Below are 17,652 nucleotides of genomic sequence, written 5' to 3'. Positions count from 1 at the left end.
CGGGCCCCTCTTCCCTCCCTCCCTCCCTCAGGAACGTCACGGCTGGCCCTTTCCTCAGCACCAGCAACCTCCGAGGCTTGAAAACCTAAAGGCGGTGCTGGGAACATGATTCATCCCCAGACGAAGAGGAGAAAAACAAGGCTTCCTTTTCCCGCCGGCTTCCTCCTTCTCCTCCTCCTCTCACGCTGCTTCCTATGAAAAAGGCTCTGTGGGGCACCCCAGGCGCCTCCGGGCTGAGGTCGGGGCGGCGTGGGGACAGAGGGGGGGCTGCCATCCTGCACACCGCAGGCGAGCGCCACACGCGTCTCGGTCCCACGAAGTCAGGGACGCGGCCACTACCCCGGGCGCGCGCTGCAGCGCCCTGCCAGACGCAAACCAGTGATTTAACGTGAGAAAAATGCTAGCCTGAGACTTCCGGGGACAAGTCTCAGGATCCACAAGGGCTTACGGAAGTGGCAGGCAAGGCTTAGAGATCAAGAGGTCAGTTAGGTTTTTCTCTCTTTATGTTTTTGCGGAGAGGGAGGGAGTGATGAGGAGTGGGCGGGGAGGAGCGGTGCTTTGAAGACACCTGAAGAGGAGAGGAGGAGAAGGAATTGGTGTCAGCCGCACTGCGTGGGACCAAGAGGAGCCCCTGGCGGGGGCTTCTCCCGCTCTCGTGACCGAGCCCACGTGGGGCTCCATCGCTCCACACGCCCGCTCTCTTGCCACCCGGGAGCTCTCCCGCCCCACCCTAGCCATGATCGTCAGGGGCAGACCCGCTGCAGAATTCGTCTTCTCGCTGGTGTCAGAAACAATTTGGGGGGGAAAGAAGAGAAAGAACTGAGGACGACACGGGGGTGGGGTGGGGGGAGAGTGGAGATGGAAAAACTGAAAGGATGTTCTCCTTCCAGGAGTGTCAGGCTGCTGACGTTCCCTTCAAGGGGCCACAGGAGGAGTCCTTGGCTTGGCCTTGCCAGTGTGGGTGAGGGGGGTCCAACGCCACAAGCCAGAGGAGAAGAGATTTAATACTGAAGTTTCCATCAGTGTCACCAAGAGAGCTGATGGGGAGGCTTTCCAGGAGCAATAAAAGAGGCAGAGATGGGCCGGTGAGTCACCATGTCCTCTGGCCAGGCCGTCAAGTAGCTGACCAGCTCAGAGGAGAGTGAGGCAGCGAACCCCGCTAGGACGCACCTCCCTGCTCCCCCGGACACGCGGCAGCTGTGGCTCAGCCAGCTCAAAGCCTCCAGCCCGTCCGTCCCGGTTTCATCCGCGGGGTGGGGTGGACCGGCCCTCCCCTTCCCCATACGCCCACAGCGAGCATCGCACTGTGACGCTACCAACGCGGACACTGAACCAGATGTTGCTTTTCATGAGAGTAACGATGGAAAACAGACGATTGGAGAGAGAGGAGAAAGCGGTAAATAAAATTCTAACTCAGGCTTACCCAAAGGGTGGGAACCTGGCCGGCAACTTACGACAACTTTGCAAACTATGTGGTCTAGGACACGAATGGAAAGATCCTTTAGGTTTTTGGTGCAGGGAAAAATGGATGGTTTATTATCTTTTCTGTATGAACTTTCACCAAGCTGTCACTCAGAACTCTCCCTCCTCCCACACAGAAAGACAGAGCCGCCTCCCCTCTGTCCTCAACATGGTTTATTCCCCACTGCCGCTCCCTTCTGTTTTAATTAGAATCAAATGTTTCCTGCTTCCAAGGGTCCCAGGCTTCTCCCTAGGGATCATAGATGCTTTAATCACCATACAGCCTTTCTATTCCCAGTCTTGTCTAACTACTGACTTCAATTCAGATAATCTACACTGATTGAACAGATATTCCACATTCGGCGTTATCTGCACTTAAACTGCCTTGCAACAAAGGCAAACAAAAGAAACAAAAAACAAAATCTCTGTCTTCGAGAAGTTTAAAAGAAATGTTTCACAGTAATACAACTGTCTGAAATGGCCCAGGTTATGGTTTTGAGACAGTTTTTTGAATTTCTGCTGAGATGCTGGCTTTGCGCTGCAGGCTGGAAATTGAGACTTCCTAGTTGTTCGGTACACATAAACATGTTAAGAGGATTTGGAACTGTAATTGCGTGTTCTGTTCCTTCTTGGAGAACAAATCCTCTGGGTAGGGAACACATGCCCTGGGTGGGGAACATGAGTCTGCTTTGCTGTCCCTCTGGATCTGTTCGATACTTGCCACAGAAGACAAAGTCTGTGGTCCTGCGCTTTCGCTGTTGATCTGACAATTCCAAGTTTTTATCAAAAACATCTGGAACTGCTGAGCAGTTATTCTGTTAGGATTTTGAAACTCAGAAACCAATCATTTTATATCCAAACCAAAGCTGAGACCTATGAAGCTTCGTTTTGAGGATATGTCTCTTTTCCTTTAAATTTTGGGAACTTAAAGAGTAAAATATGTTTATTATTTACAACCTCTTTTCACAAGAGTAATTATTCACAAGATTACTTACATCTCCCTTCTCTCTGTGCCCTCCACTCCACATTCCAGCCACAACAAGGAGGCCTCAGTTCAGTTCAGTCACTCAGTGGTGTCCGACTCTTTGTGGCCACATGGACTGCAGCACACCAGGCTTCCCTGTCCATCAACAACTTCTGGAGCTTACTCAAACTCAAACAAAGAGGCCTACATTCTTCAATACAAGCAACCAGTGCTAAAAGTCTGTTCATACCACAGGCCTGATGTATCTTATTAAAGATTCCAGAAAATAAAGTATAAAAATATTCTTTTGAATTTTATTTTAACTACAGTGTTTCTGTTCATGAGTTAAATTTTCCCTCGATATTTATCTAACACCTTATCCAAATTATTTAAGTGTTCTTATGGGTCAGTGCTATTTGGGTGCTTTTTAGTTAGGGCAGAACCCTACCTGAAGCCCTATAGCAAAGTTTCTGAGACAGGACACCATCTAGTGGGTGTACTGAAGACCCAAACAGAACACAAAGGCCAGTGAGCACTGTGGTCCGAGGGTGGGGTGTCTACTGCCACTGAAACATTTGTTTTGTAACCTCAAAGTCTGAACATACAGCAGTAGCATGTCACTGGCTCGAAGACACACCAATGATCAATTTCGTCTCTGCAAGGCGCAGAAGGTGGAAATCAAACGTTCTTTCCATCCCTAGGTTTGTCACATCTCACTGAGCACCCTGGGATAATCAGACTGACTCTTGGGTTTCCAGAACTGGGGAGTGAGAAGGGCTGGACACTGTGTCATATCTGAAGTTCCTTTTTGGTCTGATATGGTCAGCCTGAGACTAACAAATCTTTATCACTTGCCATATAACTCATAGGATGTGGGTGCAGTGGAGAAAGAAAAAGGAATTGAGAAGTTCGCTCAAAACCTGTTGTAGAAAACATGCAGTGTATTCTTGCATAATTATATTTTCCACCTCCACTTTTCACATGAAATGAAAAGGAAGGAAACGACTAGCAGAGTCATCAATTTTCACAAATCTATGATTTCATTAAGTTAAAAACAGTCATCAAGAGCTACAAACTTGTTGGTGGCAAAATTTACTAAAATCCAGATAAAATATTTATACTGTTTTTTTTTTTTTTATTATCAACAGCCTCCACTTGAGCAACTCGTCTGTTGAAACTAAATCTGCTTCATATAAAATACCTGAGTATTTGAGAGAAGACGAGAAGGATTCGCAGCAACTGCACTGCGTCCACAGAGGATTTCCTTTTCCATTTCAGTTTAGGTGTTTGATCAGGTGCTGCTGATCCAGGAGAGCGAGGCCCGAGGCCCCCTCCCTGGCATTTCATGCACGCCCAGCTCTGGAGGCTGCAGGGAGGTTCAAAGAGTAAAGGGGAATGGAAGACCCGGAGGGCAGCCACCAGCCGACCAGCAGTTCCACTGGCAGTACCTCTGCTTCAGTCCTTTCTCACCTTTCCCAAGAAGAAACCAGAACACTAGCCAGCTGATGGCAGCGGCAAGAAGCAATTAAGATGGAAGAGAATAAGACAGAGCTTTAAAAACGTCCGTTCACCAACCTGTGCGCCTCACAGGAGACAGGTCTCAGGGAACAGGCACACAAGTGTTAAATTTTAGTAAAATTACCAGCCGCTTGATGATAGAAAAGGAAGGAGGGAAGAAAGGCAGACAGCCAGATCAGATTTCATCTGGAAAAGTGGTGATACGATAATGTAACCTCTAGGACAGGTCTTCTGGGGGCAAGATTTATTAATAACATTTACTGAGTGCTTCCTGTAGGCCAGGTGCACCCACATGTACCATTTCGTTTATTCTTCATAAAAAGCTAAAGTGTGAAATGTCTCTGTCCACTTTACAGATGCAGAAAAGTACCATGGAGCTTAAGTCGGTTTATCAGGTCACCTGGGCTTCCCTGCTGCCTCAGTAGTAAAAAATCCACCTGCCAATGCAGGAGACGCAGGTTTGATCCCTGGGTCAGGAAGATCCTCTGGAGAAGGAAATGGCAACCCACTCTAGTATTCTTGCCTGGAGCATCAATCTCAGGGACAGAGGAGCCTGGTGAACTAAAGTCCATGGGGTCGCAAAGAGTGGGACACAACTTAGCAACTAAACAACAACGAGGTCACACAACTAATGAGTCTGCATTAAATCCAATTTGAGAAATCTTTCTTTCTATATGCATCTTATTTTGTCTTGAGTAATCCCCTAAACTGAAAGAAAGAACTCTCAGCGAGAAAACCTAAGTCAAAATTTCAGGAAACAAAACTAGAACTCACTTCTCGTCTCTCATCACTGGCATTCTTTTTTTTAATCATTGGCATTCTTACATCTGATTTTATAGAAACGAAAAAGGACAGAAAAAGACTATTTTTTCAATAAAAATGACAAATGGTTTCTAATTTTATAAAGTACTGGTAGAAAAAGTGTGTTATTACACTAAATGCACTCAACTTCTTTGCCATCATTTTAATACTTGACATTTAGTTTTTTTTAATAGCTTCTCACTATGTTAATGTCACAAAAATCAGAACTCACACATCCAACACAGAGACGAAGAGTCTTACTGACAACTGGTCTCCAGGTCTCCTTCAGAATGAGTGGTGGTACTGTTCTCAGTTTTCCTCGTGGGAACAAGCATTAGTTACTTCTTACGGCAGCTTTTCAATGAGCATCTGAAGATACTCATCATGGCTCACCACCCTCCTCAAAGCTTCTCCTCTGGCTCGTGGTTCCCACAGCTTGTTCCCCGTGCCACGGGTACCCGACTGAGGGCCCTTCAGTTAGTGGGTGTCCCTTGCGTGATGTGAACACCAAGACAAAAACCCTCTGGTGCTGAGGACACTGGGACGACCGGGATCAAACTGCCTTTCTTCTCAACACACACGCCACACTGCTGGACGGATACCAGCTTGTGGTCGAGTCAGTCACTTCCCATGCCTTTCCGCTGGACGTATCAAAACAGGTCTCTTTCATACTATGATCGCGTGATTTTACTGTAAACCCTACTTTATACACTTTCCTCTTTAAAGTGTACTAGATATTTGGTAAACATTTAATTTTTTTAGAATTTTCAAAGTGTCCCAAAGAATGCGGAGTTAAAATATCTCAGTATTTTAAAAACCTAGACTGCTACGGATGTCAAAAATGGCAAGTTTAGTATCAAAAACCAGTTAAACAACCCAGAAATTTTACATGGAAGAATACTGTTGTGATTGCTACAACGTCTCACGAGTCACTGTCCTGAATCTTCAACAAGCTTTTTGAAATGAGTTCAATCATGAGACAAATATTCACTGAGGACCTATGTTTGGTGCCGAGAATATAATAGAGAGAACCAGACGGACATTAAGTAGTAAAAACAATGTGTGTGAGAAACGCCCGAACAGAGGACTCCCAGGCTACCACAAGCTCACCTGCCTTCCGACGGAACTTGAGCGGCTGTGCCTGGGGCTCGGGAGAGCGGCTGGGATGGGCACAATGATGACGGAAATCAACACAGAGACGTGACTCGAGGAGCCAGACAGCGAGAGCGGTGAACAGAGCCCGACGCTGTGGCAAAGTCAGGTCGTGAGAGAGCTGGGTTTTGCTGTGTGAATGCTCCGTGGACCCTGGCTGGGGAGAGCCAGTTCTGGGGCCGTGGTGGAGTGAGGAAGGCTCAGCTGCAATTTCTTTTGAATTTCTACCATTTCACAGGGGAAAATTTAAGCTCTGCCATACACTCCGCTTCTTCCGGTTTTCTCCCGAGACATCCTACCCTTCAAAGTGCCTTAGTGAATCCTTAAAGAATGGCTGCTACAGGATGGCTGACCTGGGAATAAACACTTTAGTGCATAGAAACTGTTCTGAGAAGGAAACGAAGCATCAGCAGAGAAAAAGAACCGCTGACACGAAGTGAGTTCCACGCCCGTTATTTTGGTTCTGTCCAAGAGACTGTGTCAGAGACCGGAGGAGAAGCCTTGAGGGCACATGCTACGTCTTGGTCAGGAACAGACACAAAGCCCCAGCTTGAGGAGAGAGCAGGGCGGACAGTGCTTGGCAAGGAAGCGGAAACAGAAGGGAATGGCCCGCAACTGAGACTCCCTTTCCATACGATCAGCTGGGAAAAGAAGAACAGACCTCATTCTACAAAACAAAGGCAATGAGGTCAGGGAGACAGTGCTGACAACTGCAGGCCATAATTTCCCAAGGGACGATGTCATCACCAGCGTGTCACGGCCAACGAGTGGCCGACTAGCTGATATCAGCCAAAATGACTTATCTGTTCGACAATACCTAAGTATCGGCTGAAGTTACAGGGCTCTGTGAGCTGTCATGAGAGATGTCAAGATGGATGAGACACTTTTGGGACCTTAAAGAAACAAACCAGGGACCACGGCATGAAATGTACACATGAGGAAGCTTGGGTAGTACAGATGAAACGCAGGGTTTCACCAAGGAGTAAGGAGCTCTGCCTGAGCTGACCAGGTAGAAAAGTTTCAAGAAGGTGGTGGTTTAACATGAAGGGACAGAAAGACAGAAAAAGGGAGGGAGGAGGCAGGCAACCCCGATGCAGACAGAGATCGAAGGTACAAATGCTGATGTGAGGCAGGTATGACCGAGGACTGGGGGCGTCCGTTACCTGCATTGGACTCAAGATAGTGCTGTGACACTGGTCTGGACAAGCGTCCACAGCCTAGATTACAGAAGCATGCAATGCCCTGCTGAAGAGTCGGATGCTGTTCAGAGGCAACAAGGAGCCACCGAAGATGTTACAGCATGGAAGCGGCACAATCTGTGCTGTGACTCAGAAAATCTGTACGAGTCTCTAGCCTCATCAAGTCTCCTGCCTGTGGGGACACCACGCCATGATCCTTATCCAGCCTTGCTTACTGTTGGTCCTCAAGATGTAAACAGTTGGTCTCTCAAGGTTCCACATCTAGGATGTGGGGGTTCTTCCTACTTCAGTGACCGTGGTTCTCAGGACAACTGTGGTTTCTGTAATTCCCTACCTTCCCACATTTCTATTAACAGTCACGCTCTCTGCCGACTCTAACCCTCCTTAGAACTCTGCACTGTGAACCATGGTGTCCTTAGACCACCACACTGGTGTTACGAGGTCCAGCCTGTGTTCTTCCTTGCGGCTGCATGCTGCTCTCTAAGCAGAATGCTGAGGGCAACTGAGTACTTCTTAAATCTCTCCCAGGGCGCCAAAACCAGTCCTAGACATCCAAGGGCTAGAGGAGAAACTGACTATACATCCGTTTCCTGCCACAATCATAATCCTAAGACTTTCAAAAGGCTGACCAGATTTAGTCAGTAAATGAGAGAAAAGGTCTTGGTCAATGTTAACACACACAAAAGGTGAGCTGTCTGGAACAGTTTTTAGACTTAATGGATAAAAGTCCTGGCCAGACATGAAAACTGGTGCTCAAAATAATCATACCTTTAGGAAAAATTTGAATCCCACATAAAATGAAAACGTGTCACTTTAGGAAATCACTCGACTTATTCTTATTTTTCACTTCACAGAATGAAGAACAGCTCCAGCAGAGCCAGTCAGACGAGCCAAAAAGTGACTCAGCTTCCCATGGACAATGTCCCTTGGCCCTCCCAAGCAAACACACAGTACAGTCACGCCTTCCAAAAAAAATGGAGAAGTATAACTTGCTTTTTATATCAACTGTTGAAAAAGACAAAACAAAGGGAAAAGAGAAAAACCCTCCAAGAAGAAAAGTAGTGTTAACTGCTGATGGGAGATAAAAATAATAAAAAGACATACAGTAAAAAAAGAATACACATAAGTATTTTGTATATTCATGCCTGTGGCATGAATACTATGTAAGTATTAGTTGCTATGATAGTTTTATTTTTATCATTACATCTTTGCCTTATTTTATAAGGAGGTATCTAAGTCAGCTTACAATTGATGCCTTCAAATTGTAGTGCTGGAGAAGACTCTGGAGAGACCCCTGGATGGCAAGAAGATCAAATCAGTCAATTCTAAGGGAAATCAACCCTGAGTATTCACTGGAAGGACTGATGCTGAAGCTGAAGTTCCAATACTTTGGCCACCTGGTGCAAAGAAGAGTCTCACTGGAAAAGACCCTGATGCTGGGAAAGATTGAGGGCAGAGGAGAAGGCAGAGAGGGAGGACGAGATGGCTGGTTGGCATCACCGACTCAACGGACATGAGTTTGGGTAAACTGCAGGAGACAATGAAGGAGAGAGGAGTCTGGTATGCTACAGTTCAGAGGGTCACAAAGGGTCAGACACAACTTAGCAAGTGAACAACAATAACAACAGAAGGGTGCATATAAGAAAAAAGCATGTAATGGAACATCCCGACTCAAGTTATAGCTGAAAGAACACAACACTTCTGCTTTGATTCAGATCACAGATTCCCTCTGAAAATATTCTGTACCATGAGATGGGAAACCAGAGGGAAAAAGGCTTTCATTCCTCTGCTAAGTGGAGAAGCTGGGGAGCTGCCCTGGAAGCTAAGACTAAAGGAACCCCTCAGTATCTGAACCTGAATGCCGAGCAGTCTTAGGGAGAAGCAGTTCTGTAAACTTTAAGGTCAAGACAGAACTGGGAACCCAGATGGAAGAGTTAGCCTTGGGGGAAAAAAAAATAAAAAAGTCTCTTTATGTGAGGGTAAGGGAAAGAAGAAAAAGACAGATATTTATAGATGTTTTTCCTGGCCAATCCCCAAGTGCCCAATTTGGACTGAACTTAAAATGTCCCTGAACAGTCCCCCTCCAGACGGCCAGAACACCAGTGACCGCTGGGACAGAGAGCATGGGGCTCTCGGAGGCGACTCTGGGAGGAAAGCTGAGGACCACGCCAGCCTCGAGGGCCTCTCCCCTCACCTGCCCCCGGAAGACTCGCCCATGTGCTCAGGTGAGACGCTGTCACCTGCCTCTGAGCCGATGCTCCTTCCCTCGCGCTCCTCCCCACGGAAGCAACACCGGTCAGAAGACGCCTTCAAATGCCATCACGGCCCGATGCCTCCACTGAACACCTCATCAAAACACTGGTCTGTCCTTCCTCCGACTCTACCAGAACTGTGCTAGCCCTCCGACCACACTTAAGTCACCCACACACTGATTACCACCATTTTCTGGAAAGCTGCGGTACAAATCTCCTGGACCAGGAGATATGTTTACTTGGGCTTTCCTATAGGTTCTTGGGCTTACTGAGCATTCGACAAACAGTTCCTATGTGAATGAATAAATATCTACCTCTCTGTCTGAAGGGGAACTTTCAGGGAAGGTCACCCATTCTCAGGAGCGGGCAACCTAGATTCAGAAGCTCCTTTATTTTACATAATTCACAGATTTTTGATAGAGAGACATGCACTCTTGTATCAAAGGGATGTCTGCTCTGCTCAATACAAACAGATGGTGTTAGTTAAACCTCATCAATAAATAGGACATATCAGAAATTAATCAGCAAGTAAAGACAGAATCCTCTGCCTACCCTGAATATTTTTTGAAAACAATCACAGTCTGGGTGACTTCTGTAAGATCATCCCTGCTAGAGATTTGTCTAACTAAATAGATATTAATTTGTGGTTATTATTTCATTTGTTCATAATTTTCAAATGATATCCCACTATTTATTTTATATGTATTTACATAAATAAAATATATGTACACAACAGTCAATTCAGGACCAAGTTTCACGGAAGCATTTTGATACTTTCTCCAAAGATTCGCATGTGTGTATGCAGGCGTGCGCACTCACGTGTGTGTGTTCATGTGTGTATGGGTGTGTGTGCATGTAAATTTAACGCCTCAGAAGACTGCACGTCACTGACCGGCCAAGCACTGCGTCAAGAATGGCACATCTAACCAACCAGGGAGCCCGTGGAGACAGCATGAAGTGCTATTAGGGTCCCCTCGGGAGCTCCCAGCACTCGGCAGGAAGGACACGAAGGCCTTGCCCAGTCTGCAATCTGTACGTAAAAGAGTGTTATTAACACTGCTCTTTTGCCTCCCCTGTGAGGATGTTACAACAATAAGCACTGCGTCCATGCTCATTCACTCAGTCCTGTCCAACTCTTTGGCAACCCCATGGACGGTGTAGCCTGCCAGGCTGCTCGGTCCATAAGTTTTCCCAGGCAAGAATACTGGAGTGGGTTGCCATTTCCTTCTCCAGGGGATCTTCCTTACATAGGGATTGAATCTGTGCCTCCTGAATCGGCAAGTGGATTCTTGTACCATCGAGCCACCTGGGAAGCAACAGTAAGCATGAGTATTCTGAAGAGCACAATTTGTTTAATGTGGCTTACTGTTACTATCTTTCTTTCATACAAGGAGACTTTCCCTGGGTCTGAATGCTAATAGCTCCATTCCATTCTTACACTGATAAACCCTAAGAAGCTTTGGTCTGTTACTGCAAGGGTCACTCTCAATTCTACATAGATGTTCAATCCCAAACACTTGTGTTAATGGGTTATCGATGAGAAACTTCCTATTCTCCATGTAATTTTTAGATGCAACTCCTGGCATGCTGATTAAATCAGCCTTTTTAAAACTGTACTAACAAAATGTAAAAGCCTCAAATATATTTGCTATACAAATAGGAAATCAAAGAAAAAATTAAGGAAAAAAAAAAAAAAAGAAAGAAAGAAACAGGACATCAAATTTCAAAAGAAAGGGAACTACTTAAGGTTTTAACAGTGCCCTAAGGAGAGACTTTGACAAGTGAAGTATGATCTTCAGTCCAATGAAGTCATACTTACCAAAAAAATTGTCAATTAACTAGAAAATACGCCTTGTCAGGCTACTTCCTGTGTTCCTTCTTCTTTCAAGACGCCCACCAGGCACCCCACATGATAAACGCCTATCGTGTCTGGGAGCTGCGGCAGGTCCCTAACACGGCTAAGGGCGCATCCCTGGCAAGAGGAGCGGTACTGCAGGCTTCTTGGTTCCCAGCAGCTCCACCAAAACGGAAGAGGAGACACAAGAGGCCTGTGCTGCAGGGTGACACAGCCCTTCCGAGAAGGGTCTCAAAGAATCAAAGAGTAAGTACCCAGGGAGGTTCCCAGGATGCATTTCACTCAGAATACCTGGTAGAGAGGCGTGGCTGGCAGCTGGCCTGTGGAAGGGCAGAGCGGACAGGACTGTCCAAGTAATCCGAGGAGCCAGACCGTGAAGTCCCTGCCACACCACCAAATTCAGCAAGCATCTCTAACATGACCCAGAGCAGTGGGTCTCGATGAGTGGTCTGCAAGACCTTCAAGGGCCTGGAGACCTCTTCAGGGCATCTGTGGGGTCAAAACTACTTTTATAGTCATCCTAACATGTCAATAACCTCAGATATGCAGATGACACCACCCTTATGGCAGAAAGTGAAGAAGAACTAAAGAGCCTCTTGATGAAAGTGAAAGAGAAGAGTGAAAAAGTTGGCTTAAAGCTCAACATTCAGAAAACTAAGATCATGACATCTGGTCCCATCACTTCATGTACAGTCTGTATACATACACATACACAGAGAAATATTAGTCAGCCATAAAAAGGAAAGAAATAATGCCACTTGCAGCAACATGGATGGGCCTAGAGATGATCGTACTAAGTGAAGTAACTAAGAGGAAGACAAACATCCGGATATCACTTACATGTGGAAGCTAAAATAGGACACAGATGTACTAATCTGTGAAACATAAAGACTCACAGACATAGAGAAAGACTTATGATTGCAGGGGAGGGCGGGTAGGAGGCAGAGGGACTGATCTGGAGTTTGGGACACAGAATGGATAAACAACAAGGTCTTACTTTATAGTACAGGGAACTATATTCAATATTGTGATAAACCATAATGGAAAAGAATGTATATATGTGTAACTGAATCACTCTGCTGTATAGCAGAAATCAACACAGCACTGTAAGACAACTGTATTTCAATAAAATATTAAAAAAAAAAAAGAAAGCAAAATAGAGACTATATGAAAGCCAATGCCTATAGTTTTATGTATGTGAAGTGAGGGACCAACAATTTCCTAACATGTTGAATGAAGCTGATGAACTGAGAAACTACAGCAGGAATGAAAAGCAGAGATGGCTTTCTGAAGAGCAAATAAAACTCTTTAGGAAGAGACTATTTCCATGAGCTACATGCAAACAAATTCACCTGAAAGGCACTTTCTCATACACCATATGGCTAATTTCATTTTTGAGAGACTGAGGCCCCTGACCAAGCTGTAATGTGATATGAGTAACTCCTTCACCCAAGTCACCCAAGTTTCTGAACTGCTAGTGAGACCAGTGCCCAATGATGCTCACCTTTATGACACGACAGTAATGACAGTCATAGTGATGCTGGCAAGCCATCAAGAAGGGGGTACATTTTTTTCACAATTTAAGAAGCCTGTCAAATACATGGGTATTTCAGAAATACAGCAAAGACTTAAATGGAAGCTCCAGCACTTGAGGCTTTACCTCCAAAGATCTGAAAACTGCCATTTCTAAAAGACTCCCGTGTCCAAAAGCTTCCAGAGTGGAGAAGCTCCCACCTAACTGTACCGTGATCTTCACTCCTGGGCAGGAAGTATGAGGAGCTGCAGGCCACAATTCTAAGGAATGGATGCTAAAGACCCAGTAGGAGGCGTCATAGATTTTTCTCTCCCTGCCGGAGTCAGGCTATCTCAGCTCTGCTACGCCCTGTGGTCATCAGCGCATACACACATTTGGGAACACAGGGTAAAAGGCCATCTTGTAAAAATGACAAGCATTGGTCACATGTCTTATTTAGCCTTTCTTTATTAAAAAGAAGTTCCCAAAGAAATACTTGTTTGGTGAAAATGGATGCCAATATTTATAAAGTCCTATCTGTTACTTTAAAGGAGGCTCAGCAGTGCCTCACTGAGCAATAGCTGTTGAAATTTCCTCTGTGTACCAGTTTCTATCTACAAGTTAAAAACCTTGCTTTAAAAAATATTGACAATACCCACTTTTTCCTTAGCTAAATTTGTGCAATTATCATCCTCCATTAAACTAATTGGTTAGGTGATAAAATCCTTTTCACAAGAAGGATCAGCCCCCCCTTCTTTTTTGAATATCTCATTTTATAAACTTCTCCAGTCTACCCTGTAGTGATGAATTACAAGAACTTACATGAACAACCGCAAGAAGAACTAGACAACCCGGGTCTTTCCACAGCTGTTACCATTTCATGCCTTGGTCAGCTGCAGATGCTGTAAAGAGACTCAGGCTGCTTTATCCTTCTGCTTCCTCAGCCCCCACATTAAAGCTCTTCTTCATCTTCCCTTTCCTTCTTGCCACCTCCCTCTTTCCTGCTCCACATTGGCACTAACTAGCTTGAGGGAGGAAGGATCAAGGCAACTTTTCACATCAGTCACTTTCAGGGCACCTTCATGCTTGCCCACCAATAAACAGGTGGTAACCCATGGCGACATTTTTTAAGTTTCAAAGAACAGTAAGACTGATTCAAAGATTATCTTGTTGAAAGGGCGTGCATTATCTTGCTTTTACTAAACAGCCATGCCATGAGATAGACGTGTGGCAATAAAGGCAAAAATTCCCCCATCGGGAATTAAAGATGAGAAAACTCAGCATTTTTCACATGCCTAAGATGAGAAATTCTTAGGCACTGATGAGGTTTCCACCTCCGGCCCCCACCCCCGCCAAGGACAGCTGAAACAGCAGCTTCCAGTATGACACCACAACCAAAGCCAACAGGCAGAGCAACATGGCAACGGTGACGCGGAGCGGTGCATGTCAGTCACCTCATCCAGCACTTCTCAAGAACCTCCCCTGGCTTCACGGAGCCTGGGGGGCTATGTGGGTGGAGTGTGCCAGGGACAAGCTCTTTTTCAAGGCCTGTAGGACACATTCTTTGGACTTAAAAAGCAATGCAAACCTCGGAGTACAGTCCACGTTATATGCTAACCATGAAACAGTGATTTCTGCTCACAGCCTGTACGCTGGGTTCTGCTACAAGAGCAAATGCATTTAAGTCCCACGTCAAGAGAGCCTGGCCTGAAACCCTCTTCCTGAGTCAAGGAGGAAACAACAATCTCAGGCAAGGAGAAAAACAATTCAATGAGCTTGATGTGAGGCAGACACGGCACTAATGAGGGAGCAGGGCCAGAGCTCTGTTTTCTTCCTCTGGATCATCTCATTAGGGAAGTCTAATGACTCCTAGGAAGGAATGCAGCCCATCGTGCTGTTGAACGATGGTGCTGGAGACAGGAACTGTTCCCTGGCAGAACAGCGACAACACGAGCACCACTTTCTGGAACTGGAATGAAAAGACTGGCTCCTTATTTCAAGGCCAGCAAGGCTGTCAACAGGGGGAAAATCCCCACGTGAAACATTTCGGCAGAACTCCACTGAACGGCTGATGGTGTAATGGCACCAAGGCGAACTGCCGGGACACGGGTATAAATAGGCCTTGGCAAGAGATGGCTCCTTCCCTAAGCTCCCACGACTCAGGGGCCAACTAGCGGCTCATTCCTTTGCCTCCCCCAACACGGCTTCTTGGGGGGTGGGATGTCTCCTACTAATCTGACCATCACAGCACCCCCAGCTTCTATTACAGAGCTCAACACACAGAACAGGAGATGTTTGCCAACAGAAGGCTTGATTTAGTTTTGGAAATGCACAACTATTAAGTAGACCTGTAGGAAGGGAACACATCCCAATAGTCTCACTTACCACTGGAATCTTTTGTTATCAATGTTTAAAAGCAAGGAGCCCATGCATGGATACACACGCGCTCTCCCCACACGGCCCCCACTGACAAGTCAAGCAGTGGCCTTCAGCCAGCTCTGGTCTCACAGGGGTGGGGTGGAATGAGAGAAGAAATCTCCCACATCTCCTGGAATGAATGTCCCGCTGCCCACAGAGTGGGGGTCGCACGCAACAAGGTTCTGGTGCAACCTCGAGAAGCCAGTAGCTGGGGTGGTGACCTGACTTTTCGACAACGGCGCCACTAGCCCGGCATGGCGGGGGAGCTCTGATGCCAAACCCTTGTCCCGAGACCCCTAGACCCCGCCACCTCCAAGGAGCTTGGCTTGTAGATGATTCAATGGGGAAATGAATGTGAGAATTTGACACGAATTTACTTAAAAAACAGAAGGAGACTCACAGACTTCGAAAATAAACTTATGGTTGCTGAGGGCAGAGGGGGAAGAAAGGACAGTTAGGGACTCTGGAAGGCCATGTACACACGGCGGTGTTTAACCTGGGTAACCAACAAGGGATCTACCACACAGCACAGGGGCTCTGCTCAGCGCCACGCGGCCGGCTGGATGGGGGGCAGTTTCGGGGCAGAATGGATACATGTAATGTATGGCTGAGTCCCTTTCCCTGTTCATCTCAAACTACCACAGCGTTGTAAAATTGACTACACCCCAACACAAAAGAAAAGGCTGGGTTAAAAAAGAAGAAGAAGAAGAATTTGAGGTGGCAAAGTAAGGAGGAAGGTTGGCAAAGAAAGAAACTGATGATGTCAGAAATGAAAAAGCCCACAAGCCCATTTCCAGAAATTATTATTTTCACAGGAACAGCAAGATGAAGGGTGCTGCAAAGGAGATCCTATGTTTGTGCTCTCCCCAGGGCTGCAGGGGCGTCTCCTGAGTGGACACGGCACGCACGGGAGCACAAGGCCCTTCCCCGTCTCACGCCATCCGTCTACCAGGGCACACCCAGGAAACACACACGGTGAGGCCCACTTGGAGTCCTGACCAGCTCACACGTGCCTGTTTAGATCCAAAGAACCCCCTGCCTCGGTAGATAATGATCTGCATTAAATCACAGGGAAGGCAATGTGGGTCGAGCACACGTCAAAATCAAGATGCCAGGCTCTGGCGAGGGGAAGGCCACAGGGGTGCAACCCGTACATCCGTCCGGACGGCCCGGGACTGTGCTCCCGGCACCAGGCCCCAGCCCGGGCCTCCAAGAATCCACGTGAGCCCGCAACCTGCTGAAGGCGGAGCTGCAGAGCCCCCCGGGGCAGCGGATGACCCCAGCACAGGAAGCAGCATACAGATCCAGCTATGCCCGTCCTGCAACTTCTTTCTGCATACAGGGATGGCAGGAGGGCTCCACGAAACAGAAGAGGGCCACTGACCAGGAGAGCTGGTCCTACTTGAGGACTGCCCCAGCAGAGGCGGCCCAGGCCCGGAGAGGCTGGCAGGGTGGGACACAGAAGAGCTGACTTAAAGAGACGAGGTGGCCTCGCAGGTAGAGGTGGGTAGGAAGGGAGAGGCCGGGCTCCAGGCTGTGGGGTCCTGGGCTGGGCTCTGGGCCAACCATCTGGGCAAACAAAGGCAAGCCCTTCAGGCACGGGAGCGCGCTGGGCTCCAGTCGCTTCCTTGCAAACTGCAGGGTAGAGACGGTGTGACAGAGACCACAGTGCCACCCTAGCCAAGGTTCTATAAGGAGAACAACTTGTTCCAGAAGATTCGGGGTTCCTGTAAAGGCAGAATCTGCAGTACAAACAGAAAAGACCTTTAAATGCCCCCACTACACATCCTATGATCCCATGCTTGCTATTTCTGCAAACCAACCAAAGGGGTGGGAGGTGTCTCTAACTTCAGCCCATTTTTCTACTGGACTAGCTTAATTCAAGGAGACTGAAAGCAAGAAGAGTAAATCTTGCCCGTCAGCCACTTTGTAGCTTTTCTGGTTATCAAAATGACTATCTCAGTATCACTTTGAAGTGTTCAACTAACCCTTATTTTATTTTACAAGTCCCAAAGCACAAGAGTAGTGACGCCGGCAATTCGGATCTACCAAAGACATAAAGTGCTCTAAGTGAAAAGGTGAAAAAAAATGCAAGTCGCTCAGTCGTGTCAGACTCTTTTCGACCCCATGGACTATACCATCCACGGAATTCTCCCAGCCAGGATACTGGAGTGGGTAGCTGTTTCCTTCTCCGGGGGATCTTCCCATACCAGGGATCAAACAGGTTTCCTGCATTGCAGGTGGATTCTTTACCAGCTGAACCACCAGGGAAGCCCGAAAAGGTGAAAGTTTCAGACTTAATAACGGGTGAAAAAACAACAACAACAAACAAACCATATGCTGAAGTTGCTAAGATCTATGGTAAGAATCAATCTTCTGAGAAACTGTGAAGAAGGAACAAGAAAAAAGCACTAGCTTTGCTGTCTCATCTCAAATTACAAAAATTACAGGCAGAGTGCAATGGTAAGTTCTTAGTTAAGATGTAAAAGACATTAAATCTGTACAATTAAGTATTTTGA

At 46.7% G+C, this 17,652-nt stretch overlaps 1 protein-coding gene and 1 long non-coding RNA gene across 14 annotated transcripts in view; one reads left to right on the top strand and one right to left on the bottom strand.

Annotated features, from left to right (window-relative positions):
* Positions 1-17,652, bottom strand: part of AKAP13 (A-kinase anchoring protein 13) — a 314,895-nt gene that overhangs the window by 111,781 nt on the left and 185,462 nt on the right. The gene's annotated exons all lie outside the window — the stretch shown is intronic.
* Positions 392-3,815, top strand: LOC122706381. The gene is made up of 3 exons (XR_006344390.1): positions 392-480; positions 891-1,396; positions 3,574-3,815. It is a non-coding gene; the product is annotated as an uncharacterized LOC122706381 (long non-coding RNA).

The sequence above is a fragment of the Cervus elaphus genome, chromosome 13, assembly GCF_910594005.1.
Source record: "Cervus elaphus chromosome 13, mCerEla1.1, whole genome shotgun sequence".
NCBI lineage: Eukaryota > Metazoa > Chordata > Mammalia > Artiodactyla > Cervidae > Cervus > Cervus elaphus.
The sequence above is the reverse complement of the archived record's forward strand: the minus strand, read 5'-3'. Positions and strand labels throughout refer to the sequence as shown.